The sequence below is a fragment of the Myodes glareolus genome, chromosome 7 (genome assembly GCF_982192425.1).
Source record: "Myodes glareolus chromosome 7, mMyoGla1.1, whole genome shotgun sequence".
Classification (NCBI taxonomy): Eukaryota; Metazoa; Chordata; class Mammalia; order Rodentia; family Cricetidae; genus Myodes; species Myodes glareolus.
The window spans coordinates 61544447-61564528 of NC_142032.1; the positions used below are offsets into that span (position 1 = coordinate 61544447).

The window sequence follows — 20082 nt, forward strand, 5'->3', positions numbered from 1 at the left end:
TTGAGCAGTTCTCTTCGGTCTTACACCCTTCGGTCGGCTCACACAGCGCGAAATTGGTTATGGCTAGAGAGTCAGACATTGCCGCGCGGTGGCAGCACTGTCCTACACATTTCGGCACAAGGCGATGGGATTGGGGTTCACCTCTGGCAGTGTTCTAGGGCACTCGGCTCAATCCTAGCATTTAATGATGCATTGAGGCCGTGGGATGGTAGGACACACACATTTCTTCATAGCTCTCTTCGGTCTTGCACCCTTTGGATCGGCTCACTCTCCATACAGTGCGAAACTGGTTATGGCTAGAGAGTCAGACATTGCCGCGCGGTGACAGCACAGTCCTACACATTTTGGCACAAGGCGATGGGATTGGGGTTCACCTCCGGCAGTGTCCTAGGGCACTCGGCTCAGTCCTAGCATTCAAAGATGCATTAAGGGCGTGGGGTGGTAGAACACGCACATTTCTTAATCTCTTCAGTCTAGGACCCTTTCGGTCGGCTCACTCTCCAAAGAGGGCGAAATGCCGCGTGGTGGCAGTGTAGTCCTACACAATTCTAGGCAGAGGCAGCCAAGGTTGGGGTTCGTTCGGACCAATGTCCAGGTTCTGTGCTTCAACGATTACCAAGAGTCATAGTGGTCAGACATTTGTGCACTTATGAAGTAGTCTCCTGTGTCTTGGGACCACCAAAACTAGCCAGATCTGCTCAATCCCTAGATGGCACAGAATCGGTTACGGTCGGGAGGCTCACATACCAAAAACTGCCTCAAGTCTCACACACGGAAAGCCCAATAGTCATGAAAGCAGAGGCTGAGGTTCAACCACGGCAATGTCCCAGGTCACCTAGCGAGAAGTTGCAGAGGTGTATGTGGAGGTTTGAAGCTTGGTTTGAAGCTACGGAGGTGCCAACTTCTGCCTGGCCAGTGAATAGCCAGCCCGCGGGTCATCAACCCTCAGCCTTTGTTATGCTGACGCTGCCAGGATTCTTAAGGTTCATCGGGAGGATGGGATACTTAAGGGAGTTGCTTGAGCTTTTAGGCCCAGCATAGAATAATTTCTCTCCCATCTTACATACGGATCTCTGAAAAGGATCATTTGTTTACGCGCATAGGGATAGACGCAACCGCGAGGTGACAGCAGACTCACACACTACACCTCCAAGATAAGAGAGGCTGGGGTCTACTTATGACCAAATTGGCGGCGTCTGTCAGTATCACAACCCAGGGTCCATCCATGGAGATGACAGGAGCTGTCTCAGAGTAAAAATGGGAGGGGGGGCGCTAGCCAGAACAAGAGCCAGAAACTAGTTCTCAACTGACATGCAGCAACTTGGCTGAGGGTCTGTCAAGGCGCTATTGCGTCCGAGGACCTGCTGAGTTGTCGTGCCAGGTCAGCCCTGGGGTCCTCCTCACACCTGGAGTTCCAGTCACTTCTGTTTAAGGCTGTCCTACTCTCTGTGGGTGCTGACCCTATGGGTTAGAGCGGCAGAACTCTGAACAGAGGCCAAGAGCAATGGCAAGAGGGACTGGGCATCTCTCCTGTCTTCATTCTGTCAATAGGATGAGGAGACCGTGTTGCGTCCCTGGTTAACTGGGGAGTCGGGGGCTAGGCAGTGAGGTTTCTAACAGGATTAAAGGGTGCTGGTAAACCTGATGGCCAGGAAAGGGGTGGTGAGGAGCACCCAAATTAGTTGCCTTGATGAAGCCACTGTGGAAAGACAAAGTCAGTCAAACAAACAGGGAAAAAGACCGAGGGTTGGCCACTGGTAGACTGTTCACCCGTCCTGTGGCGGTAGGAGACCTCTGCCCCCATACTCCTGCCGTGGTCGCCTTACAAGCTGAGCGTTGAACAGCTCCAGCATGGCAAGGTGCCCGGGGCACCACTGTTCCATGAAAGGCGCCAGTGGGCTAAGAGGCTATAAGTTCTCGACCCAAAGGGAGACATTTGGGGACAATGCCAGGCCCTGTCTAAGGAATTCAAAGTGCGAGTTATGGTGAAGCTGTCTTTGGAGAATTTTCAGGACGGGTGCGGGTGCGGGATGAGGCGAACGTGCGCTGGAACGATCCAGGGTGGAGGTGGGCCCTGCGGCCCCCCCCAGCGGGGCCTTGCACTGATTGGCTGACAGAGTAGGGGCGGGAATTCTGGGCGGGGCCACTCCAGTTAGAAAAAGCCCGGGCTAGAGGGCCCGAAGTACCGGGTGCGGGAGGGGGGTGGGGGGTGGGGGTGGGGGGTGATGGGGGAAACTGGGGAAGTTGGGGTGCTGGAGGAGAGGTGTGTGGGGCCGAGGAGCACCTCGGCATCTGGAGTCTGGCAGGAGTGGTGAAGGGCAGAGGGGCTAGCTCAGGCAGTGCAGAGCCCGCGGGACCTAAGAGCCTGGGAGGAGCATGGTGTTGCTCCCAGGCATTGCAGAGGCTGGAAGACATCGGAGTGGGGCTGAAGGGCCTGAACTAGGGTTAGTGAGGAAGGGGGAGCCAGACATTCATCCCGGTCATTTTTGGTTACAGGACGTGGCGGCTGGTCGGATAAAGGGGAGCTGATGGGAAGGGTTCGACCCCAGACCTGGCAGTGGAGGTGTAGCTGGCAGCAGTGGGCAGGTGAGGACCACCGTCTGCTGGGCAGGTGAGTCTCCTTCTTCTCTCTGGGCCTCGCTACGCTGACCTTCTAAAAGAAGGTTTAGAAAGCAAGGCCGGTGAGAAGAAGTGTCTGGCCTCCCAGCAGAGTGGCACACGAGAGGCAGAACAGTTAGCAAAGGAGACATCGTCTCGGGGGGAGCCGAGACAGAATAAAGCTGGGGGACCATTGGCCACCCGGAATGGACAGAGCATTTAGAGGGAAGGAAGAAGAGGACGCAGGGCTGCCAGTAAAGACGGAGGCTGCTGACTCCAGGGAGGTGATAGGTGACCTTGGAGACAGTGGCAGAGGCCGTGGAATCCAGCAAGAATAGAAGCATTCCAGGCTGGGGTCAAACAGGGCAGGGTGGGGTCACAAGACACAGATGGGTCCCCAGCCGCCACCACATCCCACCCACTGTAATTCATTTAGAAGCAGGTTCAAGAGTGGCTCTGGCAGGGCCTTCCGAGGCCTTTGCCAGAGCTTCGAAGGCTGGAGAGTGGGAAAGAAAGGCAGTGCACAGGCAACAGAGCAGGGTGTCATCAGGAGGGGAGTGGGGGGCTGCAGGTGTTGGACTCCAGGGGGATTTCAACAGCAAGGAGGCTGCAGTGGGTCCAGCCTGCAGACACACCATTCCCACGTGGCACTGCGGCCCAGGGACTGGCGCGGAAAGGGCCCACAGTGGACTTGGTGCACTGTATGCCCTAACCGCTCAGCCCCTGGGTCTGGCATGACAGACAGAACATTTCCAGGGGAGTCAAGGGCACAGGATGAAGCCAGACAAGGCAAGGCAGGCAGGGCAGAATGGGTGAGCTTTCTAGGGAGGGAGGTTGGGGCGTAGGCAGAGCGAGGCAAAGCACCTGGGGTGGTGAGCCAGCGAGGCACTGGCCTCCAGAGTCCGTGGCCAAGGTGGGCCTTGCGGGCAGCGACGGAGCAGTGATCGGTGCCTCTGAGAGCTCGGACTGGAGACTAGGGTAAGTGTCCATCTCACCTGTGGTCACGAGTCTCCTCCCACTCGGGTACACTCTGCTCATGTCTTCTTTTCTTCCCCACAGCCAGGTCTCCAGCAGAGGTGGGTGTGCCTGCCAGTCACTGAAGGCCAGGATGACAGGTGTGGTCAATCCTGACAGAAAGATATTACATGGTCCGGTGTGACGGAGAGGACAGAAGGACAGTCATCCAGCCTTCCTGGTGAGCATCCTCCCCACCACAGGGCCAGCACCCTCAGTCATCTAGCTGCTCACCCACTCACACCAGATTCTGTCATTTGCAGAACACCACGGGCTGGCGCCATGGGACACTGCCACAGAAGCCGTCTGTTCTTTTACTTTTCCCAAAGAGCTAACACATCTTTGCTGCTCTCTGGATCCTTTTCCCCCTACCCAGAACCCACAAGATGAAAGGTAAGGACTCTTTTGCCCCATGCGGGTGGGGCATGGCAGGTTGCCAAGCCCAGGGACATTATTCTTTCCCACCCACAGAAATGGTGCTACCCAGCTCATGTCTGGGCCTTTGAATCCGGGGACTCTAAGTCCGTCTAGCTCTGAATCAAGAATATAGCACTTAGAACCACTACACGACCTGCCTCAGGAATCGGCTCGAAGGTGAGCCAGGGCACCCTTCTGGAAACTTGCCAAGTCCTCCCCACTCCTGGCCCCCACTCATTTCTCTTTTTTTCCTCCGTGCAGGTGAAACTGAAGGAACAGACGGTGTTGACACCTTGAGAGAGCAGACCTGCAGCACCCACCCACCCCTAAAATTCCATCTTCATGGCCAACTCTGCCCTCGCCTGGGAGACTACCACCCACATCATCCCGGAACCAAGCCTCTACCCCGGGATGGATCCATCACCATCATCTCCCTCCTGTCTTCTTCTTCTTCATCCTTTCCTGCAACCTTTTGTTTCTTTCCTTTTGTTTTTTCTTTGCTTGAGAGACTCAAAGCATCCGTGACTCTGTTTCCCCACCCACCCCTTTTGAATTCAATTTGCACTAAGTCGTTTGCACTGGTTGGAGTTCCGGAGATAGCCTTGTGTCTCTCCGTGTGAATGTGTACAGGGAATGTGCGGGCCCCTTTGGCCATGCTACCCCAGTGCCTCCCTGTCACCCACTTCTATCTGGGGGCAACTGGGTGTGGCCGTGTGCTTGAGGCCTTGCCTTCCCCTTGCCTAGTCTGGAAGCAATTCCATCATAAAGTGTTCAACAAGCCCTACTTCATCCTTTGTCCCTCCCCACCAGGGCCTCACCAGAGGTCTTGGGTCCATCAATAAATACAGTTACAGTCATTGGTCTCAGGGAATCATGATGTCTGCGACTCACTTTGGGGGGAGCTGGGAGAAATGAGGGAGGGAAGGGGGACAAAAGGGAGGGAAGAGGGATAAAAGGGACGGGTATAGCACCCAGAATGAAGATTATGAAATGGGGAGGGCCTCTATGGTGGAATGGGAAATAATGGACAGGAGGGGCTTATGAAAAAGTGGGACATTGGGATGGGGGGATATAAGGCACACAGGGAAGTGGCTCATGATGGGGTATAGCACCCAGAATGAAGAAGATCATGAAATGGGGAGGGCCTCTATAGTGGAATGGGAAATAATGGACAGGAGGGGCTTATGAAAAAGTGGGACATTGGGATGGGGGGATATGAGGCACACAGGGAGAGGGCTCATGATGGGGTATAGCACCCAGAATGAAGAAGATCATGAAATAGGGAGGGCCTCTATGGTGGAATGGGAAATAATGGACAGGAGGGGTTTATGAAAAAGTGGGACATTGGGATGGGGGGATATGAGGCACACAGGGAGGGGCTCGTGAGATGCCAAGAAGTTATGGTCTGGAAGGGGCCTGTGAATATGAAGGGGTCCCTGAGGAGTGGGCAGAGGAGTAGATATCACAAGCGGAGGGTGGCAGAGTGCCATGTGAAGACAGAGGCAGGACTGTGGGGAGGCTCCCTAAAGAGAGGGGGGCTGGGAGGTGAAGGGCATTCTTCGCAATGACAGAGATGCTGGACCCCAACCAGAAACCTCTGGATTCCACACTGCTGCTTAGCCCTGCCTGGATAACTCCCTGAGTTCTCGTACTAGCCCCAAATCTGGCGGTGTAATGTAGGTTGTAAAGTGAATCTGACTTGCAGTGGGGCTCATAAGGGGTAGGCAGCCATACTTGAGGCTGGGGAGACCACAGCCACATAAGGAGGCCCATGGTTTGCCCGCTGAGCTCTGTGCTGGACCCCAGGTAGACGCATGCAGTGGTACCTTCCCTTGCTGTCTGCTGTGGGGAGAAGCTGAAGGGCCACAGCAGAGACGTAGGGACATGCACAGGTCTGTGCGTAATTGCAGTGTAGAACACGGGGTACAGTGAATACCCAAGAACATTAGGAGGTCAGAGTGTAAGGCAGGTAGATGGAGGGCTGTCCTTGGGGTCTTGCTTCCTAGGGTGCAAGCGTAGCACCCCATGGGGTTGTGACTAGTGTCCTCATAGACAGCAACTGGCTGAGCTGACCCCTCTGTCTCTGAACCTCCTACCACCGTCCTAGCCCCTAGACTCTTAGCTGTACAAATACTGGGAAGGGACTTGAAGAGCTGCTCTTAGAAATGAGGCTGGGGTCCTTGGCCTCATCCCCCTCCCCCAGTTCCACTGCTTACAACAGTCAAGAAAATCTCCTCCGGCTGACAAAGACCAGACAGGACTGACTGTCAGGAACACCCACCCTCTCCACCCCATACCCTCTCTGGGCAGTGGGCCAGCTCCTCCCCACCCTCACCACAGGCCTGGTCTCTCTTCTGCACCCTCCACAACCCTTTTTCTCATTATCATTTGGCCCTCGAATTTGCTGGGAGGGGAAGCTCTGTGGTCTCCCTGTGCTAGGACAGGATGGTTGGGACCCACTGGGCATAACAACATGTTGGTGTTTCTCTGCTCATCTCCATAGAGGATTTCAAAATCTTCCAGTCAGATGATGTCCATCTTCCTAAGAACCCAGTGACAAAGTAGCCATCTACTATATGTCATGGATGGTGGTATCTACAGCCTTTAATATAAACATCTGACCATCCAATGCTGCAAAGGCCAGGCTCAGAATAAAAGCTACCTTACCAGAGATGTCGGCTGGAATAGTTGGTCAGTGTGCCAGGTAGCCCAGGAGATGGATGTTGAGCATTGGGGTAAGGGCACCCAAGAAGGCCCAGAATCTGTCCAGAGACACAGAAAAAGTCACAGAGTGGAAAGGGGGTTCAGAAATGACACGTGCTGCCTCCTCTAGGCCCTGCTTTCCTGGTCAACTGGAAAATCTAGCATGCTAAAATCGAGTTGAACCCAAACTTTGAGGTGTGGGGTGCTGGAATCACACGTTACCATTCCGGAGTTCTACCCAGAAGACGTTAAGACAAATTTGGGGAAATGGGGGTGCCATTACGGCAAGGGAGGAATTGTCCGCAGTGGACGCCTCCATGTACCACTCTGGTCAGTGCGGCAGATGGTGAGAATGTCGCGGGCCAGGGTCTGTCGTGGGTTTATCCACACCTCCTTTATTTAATGCAGAAGGTTCTGAAGCTGGTGTCTGGAGCCAGGAGCTCCCCCCAAGAGAATTGGTTGGAATGGGGATGAATGGGGGCAGGACCTCAAGGTGCAGGCCCCCAAATCACCGTAGCTCTGCAAACAGGTGTGCCTGCGAGTCTTGGGCCTCAAGAGCCTCGCCCAGGGGTGGGGGCTGGGAAAACAGAGGTGGCCCAGCCCCCCACGCCCCCAGCCAGCACAGCCCCTCCATCAGCCCACGGTTTGGAATGTGTTTACCTTTAGCCCAACCCGATTTCCTGCTTTTTAGAATAGGGGCTTAGAGAGGGCTGCTAGACAGGCTCCAAGCCTGCCACCCAAAGGCACTTTCAGCCCACCCCCCCACCCCCAACCCCCGTGCTGAGAAGCTAACAGGGGTTTGAATTTCATCCCCAAACCCCAGCCAGGGTGGGTAGTGGGGAGGGTGGGGAGGGGCTGGCTGCTCCGTGCAGCACAGCCTGGGAGGAGATGTTTCAAATCTTCATGGGGCCCAGGGTCCCCAGCACAACCCCCACCCTGCAGGCACAGAACTACAGAGGTCCTCACACACCCAACCCCCCTCCCCAGCTATGTTTCAGTGACAAGTTTAGGTTGGACAGAGACTGGAGTAGCTCATTACAGAGCCCTTATCAGGTAGTGTGGCCACAGTAATAACTCAGGGTTTGTCCCTGGAGACCCACGTGCTGTGGGTTAGTGTGTCTGTGTGTCTGAGGGCCACGTGGCCTCACCTATACCCCGGTCTGTGTGCTGACCAGTCGGTCAGGGGTTAGTGCTGAGGCTGAAGCGCAGGCTGAGGTTCCGTCCTTTTTCAGGATTCTCTGTGGGGGTGCGTGTGGTCAAGGCCCCGTGTGTGGGAACAGTGTCTCCAGGAAAGTACACCCTTGAGTCTGACTGTATTGGGCGTCTGTGGTTTCATGTCTCAGGTTGAACTGAGTAACCCAAGAGCACGTTTCAGGCAGGAATCACGGCCATGGGGGAGGGACAGCAGTCAGAATATTTGCTATCCCACTGAGTAGAGAACATTCCAATACTGTGCAGGGAAGGAGGCCTCTTAGGCCCCGAGAGGGGAGGGCGGGGGGGGGGAGCTGCAGGTCTGACTGCAGTACACCCTGTAGAATCTCAAACATGGCGTGGGACTGCAGAGGCTGGCCTCCCCCTAGCCAAACTGCACAAGGAGGGTCTCCTTTCCAGAGAAGCCAAAGCTGGGAGTCCAGTCGGCAGATTTATGTTGCCCTCTCCAGCCATGCAGACCAGCACCTAATGAGAACCAGAAACTGGGCTCAAAGGCTGTCTGTCCCCTTCCAGCCTGATCCTAGCTCTTCACAGAAGACTTATCATTTGTGTGTGTGTGCGTGTGTGACTGTGCGTGTGCGTGCGTGACTGTGCGTGCGTGACTGTGCGTGCACGAGCATGCGTGTGTGTGTGTGTGTGTGTGTGTGTGTGTGTGTGTGTGTGTGCCATAAGGAACTAGGGCCTTCTCTAAGATTGTATGAATCTCCAAAAAGGGGAACAGAAGGTTCTGGAAGGAGTTGTGGTCAGTTCTGGCCTCCCCTCAGGCTGTTGTAGCCAGGCTGGCTCAGCAAGGCTACCCACCCTCTTTCTTTTCCTTTCCTTCCCTCCCCTCTCCTCTCCTTTCCTTTCTCCTCCTCCCCCCTCTCCTGGTGACATTGTTGGCCCCTTTCCAGGGCTGAGGGGAGCCGGCGGGGGCCCTTCCTGGAAGCCCACCTGCAAAGGCTTGCTGGGAAGGGGCCTGCTCTCCCTCAGGCTCCCACCCGCCCGCAGCCGTTTCCTGGAAGCAGTCACTGTGGGTATTCTGTTCCTTGTCAGCGCGAGCCTGCAAATAAAGCAGACACTGTGCTCCTTGTCCTTAGGGAGTCCAGCTCCATCACCCCACACCTGGCAAGACAGCAGGCGGGCAGTCGGGCCACGGGGAGCAGTGTGAGGCGGGGGCTGGACCCATAAACAAGCACAGGCGCCAAGTACAGGAGGCTCCTGCCCCCACCCTCTGTGCAACACCTCTGAGATGAGTACATGACAAACCCCCAAAAGAGCTATAGGTGCAAGAGGGAGGTCCCCAAGGGCAGGACACCACGCGGACACCAGGGAAAGGCTGGTAGCAGGTCCATGGAGAGGCCAGTCCTGGGCTTCTGGCTTTGCAGATATCTTCTACCTGAATGGGAGATCTCAAGGATCTGGGGTCACATGAGAGAGGCATCACAGTAATGAAGAGAAGGGGCTTGGTAAAAACCTTCACCTTGAGCCAGGGAAAAAGGCAGTAGAGAGCTATGGAGAGTCAGAGTGAGGGCCTTGTGGGCACCGATCTGGGAGAAGGGGTTAGATGAGAAAGCCTGGACTCCTGTCTTTCTAGGGGGAGAAATGAAAGGAAGGATGGTGAGAGTTCTGAGAACAGGGGAGCCTCCGAGCACACTCAGAGTTCTGGACAAGAGTGTAGAACCAGTACGGGGGTGGGGGGGGCACATATCAGGCCAGGCCGCCAGGTTCCAAGCCGAGGCCCGGGGATAGATGGAAGAAGATGACTCCCAGGGCTGATCATGGGGTACAGTGCTCACTAGGTAGGGCCACAAACGACAAGAAAGTGACTGGTAGGGTTATGGTGCCTGGTGTCAGACTCTGGGGTCCATGCATCTGAGAAAAAACAGGCTCAGAATATAAGTTCCCACTGTACATTGTGCCCCGACCTCACATGGGCGGAGGGCTTGGGGTAGTGCTGCCAGGGATGGGGCCTGGGGGAACAGTGGGGCCCCATGAAAGGCTGGGAAAGACTGGTTTATTCAGGTGGCATTCAGGTTGTACGCGTGCGTGGTGGAGCCCATGGGACTAAGGGAGGTGTACACAGAGCCCTGAACAGGCTCCCCATTGGCTGCTGGTGACTTCACTCCTGTGTCAACACCACCATGTCTGCAGCTTCCCGGCTGGCCAGGGTTTATGGAGCGGGACGCGACCCTGCCTGGGCCCCCACCTCATTCGGCCCACACAGTGGCCCACTGTTAGGGTCTTGGGGGTGGAGGCTGCACTGTAACATCCTGGTGCCTCCTACTCTTTCACCCACCTCTGAGCTCCTGGGACAGCTGTTTCCCTCTAGGCATCCCTGGCTAGAGGGTGTGCAGACCCTTCCTCCCTCTCTCTCCGGAAAGCAGCTTGAGGCCCTGGGGCCATAGAGGCCTGCAGCCTGTGCCTATGGTTATGGAGTCAAAAGTACAGCACAGAGCAGAACCAGGTTGGATGGGAACTCTAGAGGGACTGACTGTAGCGAGGGTCTCTCTCTTAGGCGCCAGCCTCACAGACTTGCCTTCTCTAACCCTAACTAAGTTCTTGCAGGGTGGCTATTGGTCAGAGAATAGTCGGAAAAGCCATTGTGATGACCATCTCTGCCCACACGGCCTTGGGATTCCCCGTGAAGCCGGGCACACTTTCTCGGCAGTTATAAGGGCACTTCTGATGACCTGAGCCCTGCTTCTCTCTCCTAAAGGCTAACAGCCCACCCCATCCCAGCAACCAGGAGAGAGGGGAGTTGAAGTTCTTGATTCCCAGTGCCCACTGGAATAATGATGACCCAGAAAGCAGCCTCTCCTCCCCAGAGAAGCTATAATCCCCAAAGAGGTAGCCAACCCTAGGAATAGGTGTATTTCTCACTGAACCAGTAGCCCAGGACAGCTGAGTGGAATCTCTTTGCCTTTGTAAACTATGCTAATCCCTGCTACCACCACCATGGGAGCAGTCTGTTGGGGTTCTGATTTGCTGAGCTTTCCCAGGAGTCTTCTGGGACCTGGACAGAATGAGTCAGCCTGGGCAAAGAGCCCTGGTCTACCTGAAGCTAGGATACTTTCATAGGGAGGTAGAGCTACATGGGGTTCCCTGAAAAGCAGCAGGGTCCTTAGACCTGAGCAACCCTGCTGGCTAAGGAGCAAGAGAAAAGAGGGAGAGAGAAGGCTCAGATGACCTCTGTCCTGCCTCCTCCAGAGTTCCATGTCCAGTGGCCTCCATCACCCATGAGCCATACCCAGGAACACTTGAAGTTTACACATTTAAAAACGGTCAGAACTGAAGACAAAATGGAGGGGATCACTGAGGGTGAAAGGCAAGGACAGAGACAGAGTTGACATGGCAAACTGCAAGAGAAAGCCTCTGGGGACACTAGGAAGGAACCTACCAACTGTCACTAAATTTCAACTCCCATTGGCTGTCTTTCTGTCCCAAAAAGCCCTTCCCCATGAGCAGGCCTTGGATACAATTCCTGTCCCTTCACATCCCTCCCCGCCCCCACCCCGCGCTGTGGTCTCTATTGGTGAGAGCTGTAACCTGGCTCTGCCCTGCCACGAACCCCTCCCCTCCCCAGGCAGCACTGTCCCATAGGAGAGGGTGAATGGCCTCCCTCTCCCTCAGGTCGTGGGGCAGAGTACATGTGTGCCAAGAGGGGCCCTGTGGTCCACGTGGCTGTTTGCAGTTCATGAGAAGCAGCTGAGATAGAAAGCTGTTTTCCCAGTGGGCATGGGGCCAGAGGGGGCTGAGGGGGCCGCGGGAGTCAAGGCCAGGCTGTAGGGCTTTGTGCAACCTTGGGCTCCCCCTCCTATGTGTTTGTACCTGCAGGAGGGGGTGCAGCTGCACAGCAGGCTCCACACGAGGCTAGAGGCGATCTGTTCCACTAGCTCCCTAGACTTTCCCTGGTTGCCTGGGAGTCCTTCCCCAATGTGAGGTTTCACCATCCAACTGCCTAACTAGGACTGCATGTAGTCTGTGATTTGGGTGGGCACAGCCCTGTCTAAGGGGCTGCCAACCTATGATCAAGGCGGGGCAACAGGCGTCAGAGATATGTGGACCAAAACTTGGCTAATGTGGAAAGAGTAGAGAAAAAAAGATTAAGGATTTATATTATGCTCAAATCAAGGGTAGATGCTCACAGAGAGGTACTGGGAACTAGTCTTCAGGAAATGGAACTTCAAAACTTCCACCCCCACCTGCCTAGGTGGGCCTTGGGGTAAACTCTTTGGGTGGCCAAAATGCCTTGGGACTGGCAGAAGACCCCCTCACTCCCATCTCTAGCTATCTGGTCTCACTAGGCATGGAAGGGTAGTCCTCCAAGAGAGTCCTCCAAGATTTCTTATCAATCTGGGACTACCCCCTTGGCTTAGCCCAGCTCATCCTAGTAAGGCTTCTGGTAGGAACCAGGGTGGGCCCTAGAAATAGACTGGCAAGAAGGGCCTTGGCCGCCAATCTCTTGAGTATAATCCCTGGGTCTGTTCCTTGGGGAAGTAGGCTTTAAGTGCTCTTGTGAAGTTAGGAATCCATGTGACCTCTTCATACAGGACCTGTGAGTCCATAAACTCATGTATTATCTATATTCGAGTCCCTCCCCTCCGTGGCCAGTGCCTTCCTGTTGTCTTAAGAAGACTGTATATATACATCTGCCTAATTCCTGCTTGAGATCTACAACAGCTTCCAAACCATAATCTGGGTATAGCAGTGACTATCTCAGAAATGGGTTGCCTAGAATATTCAGTATGCTGGTGACTAGTGTTGCTAATGAGTAGATACTCCTCATGATGCAGTCTGATGTCCCCACCTCCAGGGAGGACAGCTCATCCTTCTTCCACCCGAACTTTCAAAATGGCAGCAGAGTCTACAGGGTCCAGACTCCTATGATCCTCAGTGTGTACAGTCAAGACTAGTGTTCACTGAGACGGGGGTGAGCGTAAGGACTCAGCCTCCCCTAAAGCCAGGGAAGGAGGCGAGACAGTGCTGGAAGAACACATTGTCCTTTAAAGGCAGGGTTCCCTTTCCATCCAGGAAACTTGCAGAACATAGGGAAGGGGTAAACAGGGTGTCTGTAAACTCTGGGGAAAGTTCCAGCAAAGAAAGGCTGTGTCAGAAAGGCCACATGCTTCACCCCAGCCCTTACCTCCAGTTGATGAACCCTGACAGTCACCGGCCCATGAGTATGAGCCATGTTTGCTGGTTTTGTTTTTTTTTTAGCCCCCCAAGCTCTCTCTTTCCTCACTCCACTGGCACAGATGTGTTCCTATTTATTTAGTTTGATTTTTGAGGCAGTCTCATATAGCCCAGGATAGCCCTAAGCAGCTGAAGATGCCTGTGAACTCCTATTCCCCCTGCCTCTATCTCCCAAGTGTTGGGGTTACAGGCATACACCTCCACATCCGGTTTACATGGCGTTGAGGACTGAATCCAGAACTTGGTGCAATGCTAAGCAAACATTCCATCAACTGAGTTACATTCTGGTCCTATTTTTAAACTTTAAAATTGAGTATCCAGGCAAGATCAAGCAGCTCCGACAGTACAGCCATGACCTATTTAACAACTGTTGTCCATGTAGGTAGCCCATGCAGGGAAGTCCACTTGGTGTGGTCTGGCAGCTCTGTGCCTCTTGGCTTTGAGACTTCCATACCAGACTGGGCATGTCCACTCACGAAAGACTTCCAGAAGGTTACCTGGGGTGCCATGGGTGACCAAGGAAGCTCTGTAGAGGAGAACTTAGAGTATGGCAGTCTTCTGGGTCGGGAAGAAGGTACTCTCTGGTTGTTGGATTCTCACCACTAGAACATAGAAATGAGGCAAATTGGCACACTGGACATTGATGGATAGATCTCTGACAAAAGGGGCTTAGGTGGCAAGTTCAGCACTCCAGCTTTTCTGTGTACCTTGGGCCCCTTCCCAGATCTATAGGCCCAACCACCCTCTGATATCACTAACATGCAGTTAACAGAGGTCCCTAAACTTCATGGGACAGCCAAAAGATAGTTCCTGAGGATCAGCTATGGAGCATAGAGAAACAGGAACTTCCTAGAACGTAAAATGGTCCCACTGCTAAGGCCAGCAGAAATCCAGCCCACGGCCCCTCCCTAGTCAGGCAGTGCAAGCAGGATTGAAAGGGGCAAAGTCCTAGGACACTGACCGGACAACTCAAACAGGACAAAGACCCGACCCCCTGGACAGGCAGTTGGGTCACAGTGCAAACTTAGGCAGGACAAGAGAGCCCCTCAGCGTTGTGAGTGCGGTCCTACACTGCTGTCTTTGCCACAGCCTCTCTGGAGAGGTAACCAGGAGCTTCTGAGACCAGGGAGCACATGCCAGGCCTACTACCCTCACAGTGAGGCAAAAGTATGGTACCCAGCCTCTGTAGAGAGGAACCCCACTTTTCCTAGAACATGAATCCTTCCTTGGGGACCAGGGTCTCAAGGTGTCCTCTGTCAGCCAGCTCCTCCAGTTCCAACCCCACGGACCCAATTCCAGACCTTTCTTGTCAGCCCCAGGAAGCAATGTTCCATTTCTACTTCTGGAGGCCCTTTGTGAATCAGGGTACAAGGGATATCTCCTCCATTCCTGTCCCTGTTGAACTCAGGGCTGGAACAGGCAGAGAAAGTGTCCCTTTGCCACACAGTGCTGGCAGTCAAGAAAGGCCCCAGAAAGGGAACACTGATTTTCCTGAGACACTGAAGCTGGGGAAGAGAAGGGACATACAGAGAGGTGGGGGGGGGGCAATCCTAGACCAGCTTCCAGATATTTTTGACAGCTACCATCAAAGCTCCTAGCCCTCAGGCTGCAGGAATACCCTCCCCAAGTATACACCAGGTTCCTGCTCATAAAATTCCACACGTACCTCTGGCACATTCTGGGAGCTAAACACTGGATGGGGCAAAAAGCGATGGTGCTGTCATATGGCTGTGGCCGTTATGGATCAGACCCACAGAGGGTAGAAAGGATGGGCTGACTTTTGCTCAAGAGGAGACAGAATCACAAGGCCCTGAAAGAGGACTTAGAGGGCTGGGAGGACCAACAATCAAGGTCTCGCTATATCCAGAAAGTCTCTAAGAGTTCAGGCTGCAGAGTTAAAATGGAGGCTGTAAAGCCCTGCACACTCAAGAAGAGGAAGGGTGTCTACAGGTCTCAGAGCCTCAGGTATGTAGAGGAGACTGCTATATCTAGGACTGAGCAGGGAGGGGGTGTAAGCTCCTTCATCACCCCCAGAGACTCTACACAGTCCTTTTGGAGGCAAGTCCCTCTGGACCTAGAGCTGTAGCTATGAATGACTTATGAGCAAAAGTCCACCTCCTGGACCCCCTGCCCAGGCAAAGCAGGCCTTTCTTCTGGTGACAAATGGGGCAGGAGGGGGATGCCCAGCTGCCAGAGCCATCTGGTTGAGGAAGACACTAGACCAGAGGGTGTGGTGTGGCCTGTTCAGGAAGGTCAGAGGCCATGCTGGCCCGGAAGAGCCTCCAGCCACCTGGGCAATTGCAGTTCGGCTGGTCCCCACCCGCCCCTCTCCACAGGATCAGAGGAAATCACAGCAGTGCAGGCAAAGTGTTTATTTTCAAATGACATTTCTAAGAAAAATGGCCTCCCCCAAACGCTTGACCCTATGCCTGGAATGTGGGGAGACAAACAGCTGTCTCGACTCCCAGGCCCCATGAAGACCCTGGTTGGGGGCAGGGGCTATGAGATACCTCCTGGGGATACACCAGTCACAGTGGTTAGGGTACAGGATCCTGGCTCTGGGCTCCATTCCCAGGCTTGCTGTGTCCCCAGCAGGATGCCCACACCCCCATGGCCCTGGGGTCACTTGCATGCAGGGACAGCTTGTCTTGACCAGCAGGGCCCAGCACCCCTAGTGTGGAGTTCACCGCATTAGCCTCCCAGCACACGCGCGCCATACCACAGGCCGCCTTAGCGCCGCTGCTCCTGCTGGGCTTCTGGCCACCCAGACTTGCCCCAGCCCTCCTCTGAGCTCCCCACTCTGGGAAGTACACAGGGTACCCAATACTCAGTTCACAGACCGGTCCCAAGTCCTTTGTCACATCCACAGGCAGATACCAGGCTCTAGGGGGTGAAGACCCTGTTTCCTGATTTTCTCCTTAGATGATTCTCTCTCTGGCCTAGCCATCAGTGACCCACTGCCTGATCCCCACCCACTGTCTGGGCCTGGGGAGAGATTTTGGTGGGTGGGTGGGTGGGGAGTCAGGAAGGCATCCCAGAGCCGTGCCTGCTGACTTAGCTCTGACCCAAGCCCCATAGCTGTTTTTTTCAATCTTTCTTGCTTCCACTTTGCCCTCTTCTGGTCTTAGGGTGCCTTGGGGGTTCTTGGAAGCTGCCTTTGTGTGGTCATTGTGCTGAGCACAGTGAGGTGCAGAGGAGCCTCACCTGTTCCTCTCTCAGGAGTTCCCTTCTCAGCTCTCCAGGAGCAGGGGGTGTGCCCCATAGCTCTGATGGCCTGTATTTAGACAGGAGTAGACTGCTGAAGAGTGGAGGGGCTGCTTCTCTGCCCCTGAGCCCCAGCTTCCTGCCTCACAGCCCACAAAGCACTAAAGGCCACAGGTCCTGGCAACATCAAAGGCCCAGGAAGCTCCTTGTACTGAATTAAGTGTAAATGGGTCCAAGGCATGTGGCCTGCATCTCCCACAATTACCCTTACTTGCTGCAGGATGAGATGGGGACTTGGTGGGAGGGAGACTCTTGGAAAGGCCAGGTTGGGGGCAAAGAAGCACGCAAGGACACCCCTTTGTACCCCACAAATAATAGCCGGAGAAATTACACTGAGCAGCAATGTTCTCTGCCTACTTCTTGGGGCCCATGCTGAAGCCCTTTATAGGAGCATCTAGCACAATCCATTGACAAAATAGGACCCTGAGGGATCCTCACATCTCAGGGCCCTTATCCTATGCCTGGACACAAAGGAAACAGATGCAGGGCCCTGTAAAGTCCACCAGTGGCCAAGTCTCATGGAGCTGCAGGACCCAAGCTCTGGAGGATGTAGTAAGTAGGGGGAGGAGGTTATGTGGGAGTCCCAGCGCACTCCAGAGTCCAAGGGGAAAATGCTGATTCTCCTCTGGCCTCAGGAAAAAGGGTGCTAAGCGCACCTACGTGGTAGAAAGGACAAGCATTTCCCAGAGATCTGAGAATGTTCCAGAAGAGTGAGACAACAATTGAGAGGGGCGGGGGGCTGTGGGTGGGTAGGGACCTGAGTCCAGTGAGGGTCATAGAACAGACGTCAATGACCTGGAATCCTTATCACCTGGGCCTCTCTTTACATACAGTGTCCCCTCTGCAAACTTAACTGAGCAGAGGCCAGGCCAAGGGTCAGGGGCCAGCCATGCCCCCTCTGCCGGTCTCTGTCAAGCTCTGCTGCCCTCCTGGCCAAAAGCCAGCTCAGCATCTGCCCATTTGGTCCCAACTGAGACAGACCCCTCTCCCCAGGGACACTTGCAGTGTCCTTCATCCTGGGGCACTTGGAGCCTCTGTACACGATCAGCCTGTCTGGTCCTGGCAGCATGATTTGCGATTTTCCGCCTCCACACTGTTGCTAATTGCCCTGGACCTGGGAAGGATGGATGGGGGAGGGGGCTCTGTAATCCCATCATCCCCAAGCAGGGGATCAGGCTGCCAGGAGATGACTCCATTTACCCAACTAACGTCAGCAGAGCATTGGGCCTGGCCTACCCTTGAGGAGGGGTAGGTGTGGGAGGAGGCACGGCGCTGGGAGGGCACATTACAGACAGTGGGGGAAGGAGGGTGGCTGATGGAATGAGGGAGGTGCCCCCAGCCCCTGTGGCCCCTCAGTTCCTTAGAGCAGCTGCTAGGCTTCTTGGAGCCATGTTCCTTGGTGTGGATAACCACTGTAATCCACCGTGGAGGGCTTAGCCCAGGGGGTTAGACTGGACCTGTCAGCCATCTCCATGAGGCAAGGACAGCTGCTGTTCCTCCAGGGTTCCCAAGGACCAGACCCACCAGCCATCAGGGGGTAACCCCCAATGTCACCGATTCTTGTTGCCAAACCGTTCCCTTGCAAGAGTCGAGTCAAACTCGGAGAGACTCAGGCATCACAAAAGTAGGTGGCAGAGAAGATGGAGCTGGTACCAAAGGTGACAGAGAGAATCCCTGGGCCCCACTTTGCAAATGAGAATTAGAAGCCTAGCAAGAAGTTTGTCTCAGTTCACCGGCAAGGTGTGGCAAACTATGGAATCTGGCTCAACAGGGGACTTGAAGGTCTTTGATGAGTTGCTGGAAGTAGGTTAAGACAGTCTGAAGGATGAGGACAGCTGCTGGCCTTTCTCTTACTGGACACTCAGCCCCCCACCAGTCATAGCCCACCCAAGGACAATGCTGTCCCCCACTCCTAATCCTCCTGTCTGCTTCTTCCCAAGAGCCCAGGCAATTGGACACATTTTCAAAATTCTCAGGCTGCTGCTATTTCCTCCTCAAATTCCTCCTTGCCCCAGCCACCCCAAATCCCAGCCATGGGAAAGAGACGCCACTGCCTCAACACAAACAGCATCTCCAGGCGGGGCTTCATCTAGCACAGGGTAGATGGAGCAGCAGCTGGCTGTGCCCGGGCAGCTGTGAGGTGTAGGGGTGCCAGGGAGAAGAGCCCCGATTACCAGGCCGTCGTGGGAAAGCTGTAAAGGAAAGATACCCAGAGGCCTTTTTGCTTGTGGCCCCATTCCACTCGGCCTGGATTTCTGGCCTCTAAGTGCCCTAAGGAGAGGCAGGTGGGAATCCCAGCTGGGGACACTTATGTCCTGCAGGCTACAGGCTCTGCCAAAAGTGTCCATCTGCCTGTGCTGGAGTTACCTGGCTCTGAGTGTGGGTACCAGTCCACCAGACCAGGCTTTGCTTAATACATTATTACGACAGGGCCAGTCCACCGCTGAGAGTCTCTGGGTAGCCCAGTCACCATACAAGTACCCTGTATGTTCTTCAGGAAAAGCTTAGCATAAGAATAAAGCCTTCCTAGGCATGGATACCAGCTGGTTGCCAGGCCACAACCCTGAGGCAAGAAAGGCCTGGTGGGCAACCTAGCCAGGTGGGCATGAACATTTGTGTGGTTGATGGAGTCCCAGCCCCCACTGCCCACGTGTCCAGGAGGACCTTGCAGAGGACACATTCTGGGCTCTGTGAGAAGTGGCCGAGGGGCCATGTGGTGACTGCCTGGAGAGACAAGAGAGGTTTACTGCAGATAACGGGAGGAGGGAGTGGTAAGCACAACTAGACCCTGGACCCCAACCTTTCCTGGACTCTCTTGGGCGGGCTGGCGTCTCTGGGGTCGCTCCCAGTCAGCCTGTAACTGTGTAACCAGTGCCTTATCACGAGGTGTAGAAATGCTTAGAGCCTGGTGGGCTGTAGGGGCTGGGCTGCCCTCCCGCCCTCCCGCCCGCCCCACATGTCATTATCGGCAAGTTTTCTAGCGGTCTCAGCCTTTGTTCTTCCCACCACCGGCCCGGCCTTGATCCCTAGCTGCCCCCCACGCCTGCTGTCTGCCCTTTGCCCCCCGCTCACTGCAGCCAGATCGAACCCCCACCCTGGCCCTTCCTGCCCGAGGCCCTGACATCCCGTCAAAGGTGTCCATCTTTGCTTTCCTCTTTCTCCACTCCATTTCATGGGAGAAAGCAGAAAATTTCCTCTGCATGCCACACTGGAACCCCCCAAGTAATGTAGTCGAAAGGTCTTCTTGAGCTGGGACCACTGGGCCTTCAAATCACTCACTGAACTACCCTCTCTCCCCATGGGCCTTTTCCCTATGGTCTTGAATTCTAAATGAGATTCTGCAGTGTCTCTGTCCTGCCTGGGCTTTCCCTCGGGAAGAACTGGTGTCTCCCCACCCACCCAAGAGAGGATCTTTAAGAGGGCCAAACATACTAGAGACACTGGACCCATACGCTCAAGGGACACGTAGCCTTTATACACCAAACATTTCCATATCTTGCCAAGACGTCTATGCTGGCCTATCTAGAGCATGATAGCTTCCTTTACTCAAGAAACCGGAAGCTAGAGGAAACAGAGGAAACACAGGTAAAAATCAGAGAGATCACATCTCTTGGAAGAAGGTGAGGGACTACCAGAACACCTAGAGGCCCTGCTTCTCCCAGGCAGGGACAGAGAGCAAACTCTTGGTATTGGTGAACT

The 20082-nt window shown here is 54.7% G+C and overlaps 1 pseudogene across 1 annotated transcript; it reads left to right on the forward strand.

Moving 5' to 3' along the window:
• Positions 1–1982: 1982 nt before the first annotated feature.
• On the forward strand, positions 1983–4886 carry LOC125415747 (uncharacterized; annotated as a pseudogene). The gene is made up of 7 exons (XR_015738477.1): positions 1983–2067; positions 2497–2582; positions 2890–3576; positions 3658–3793; positions 3876–4005; positions 4084–4206; positions 4291–4886. The product of XR_015738477.1 is annotated as an uncharacterized LOC125415747 (transcript).
• The last annotated feature ends 15196 nt before the right edge of the window (positions 4887–20082 follow it).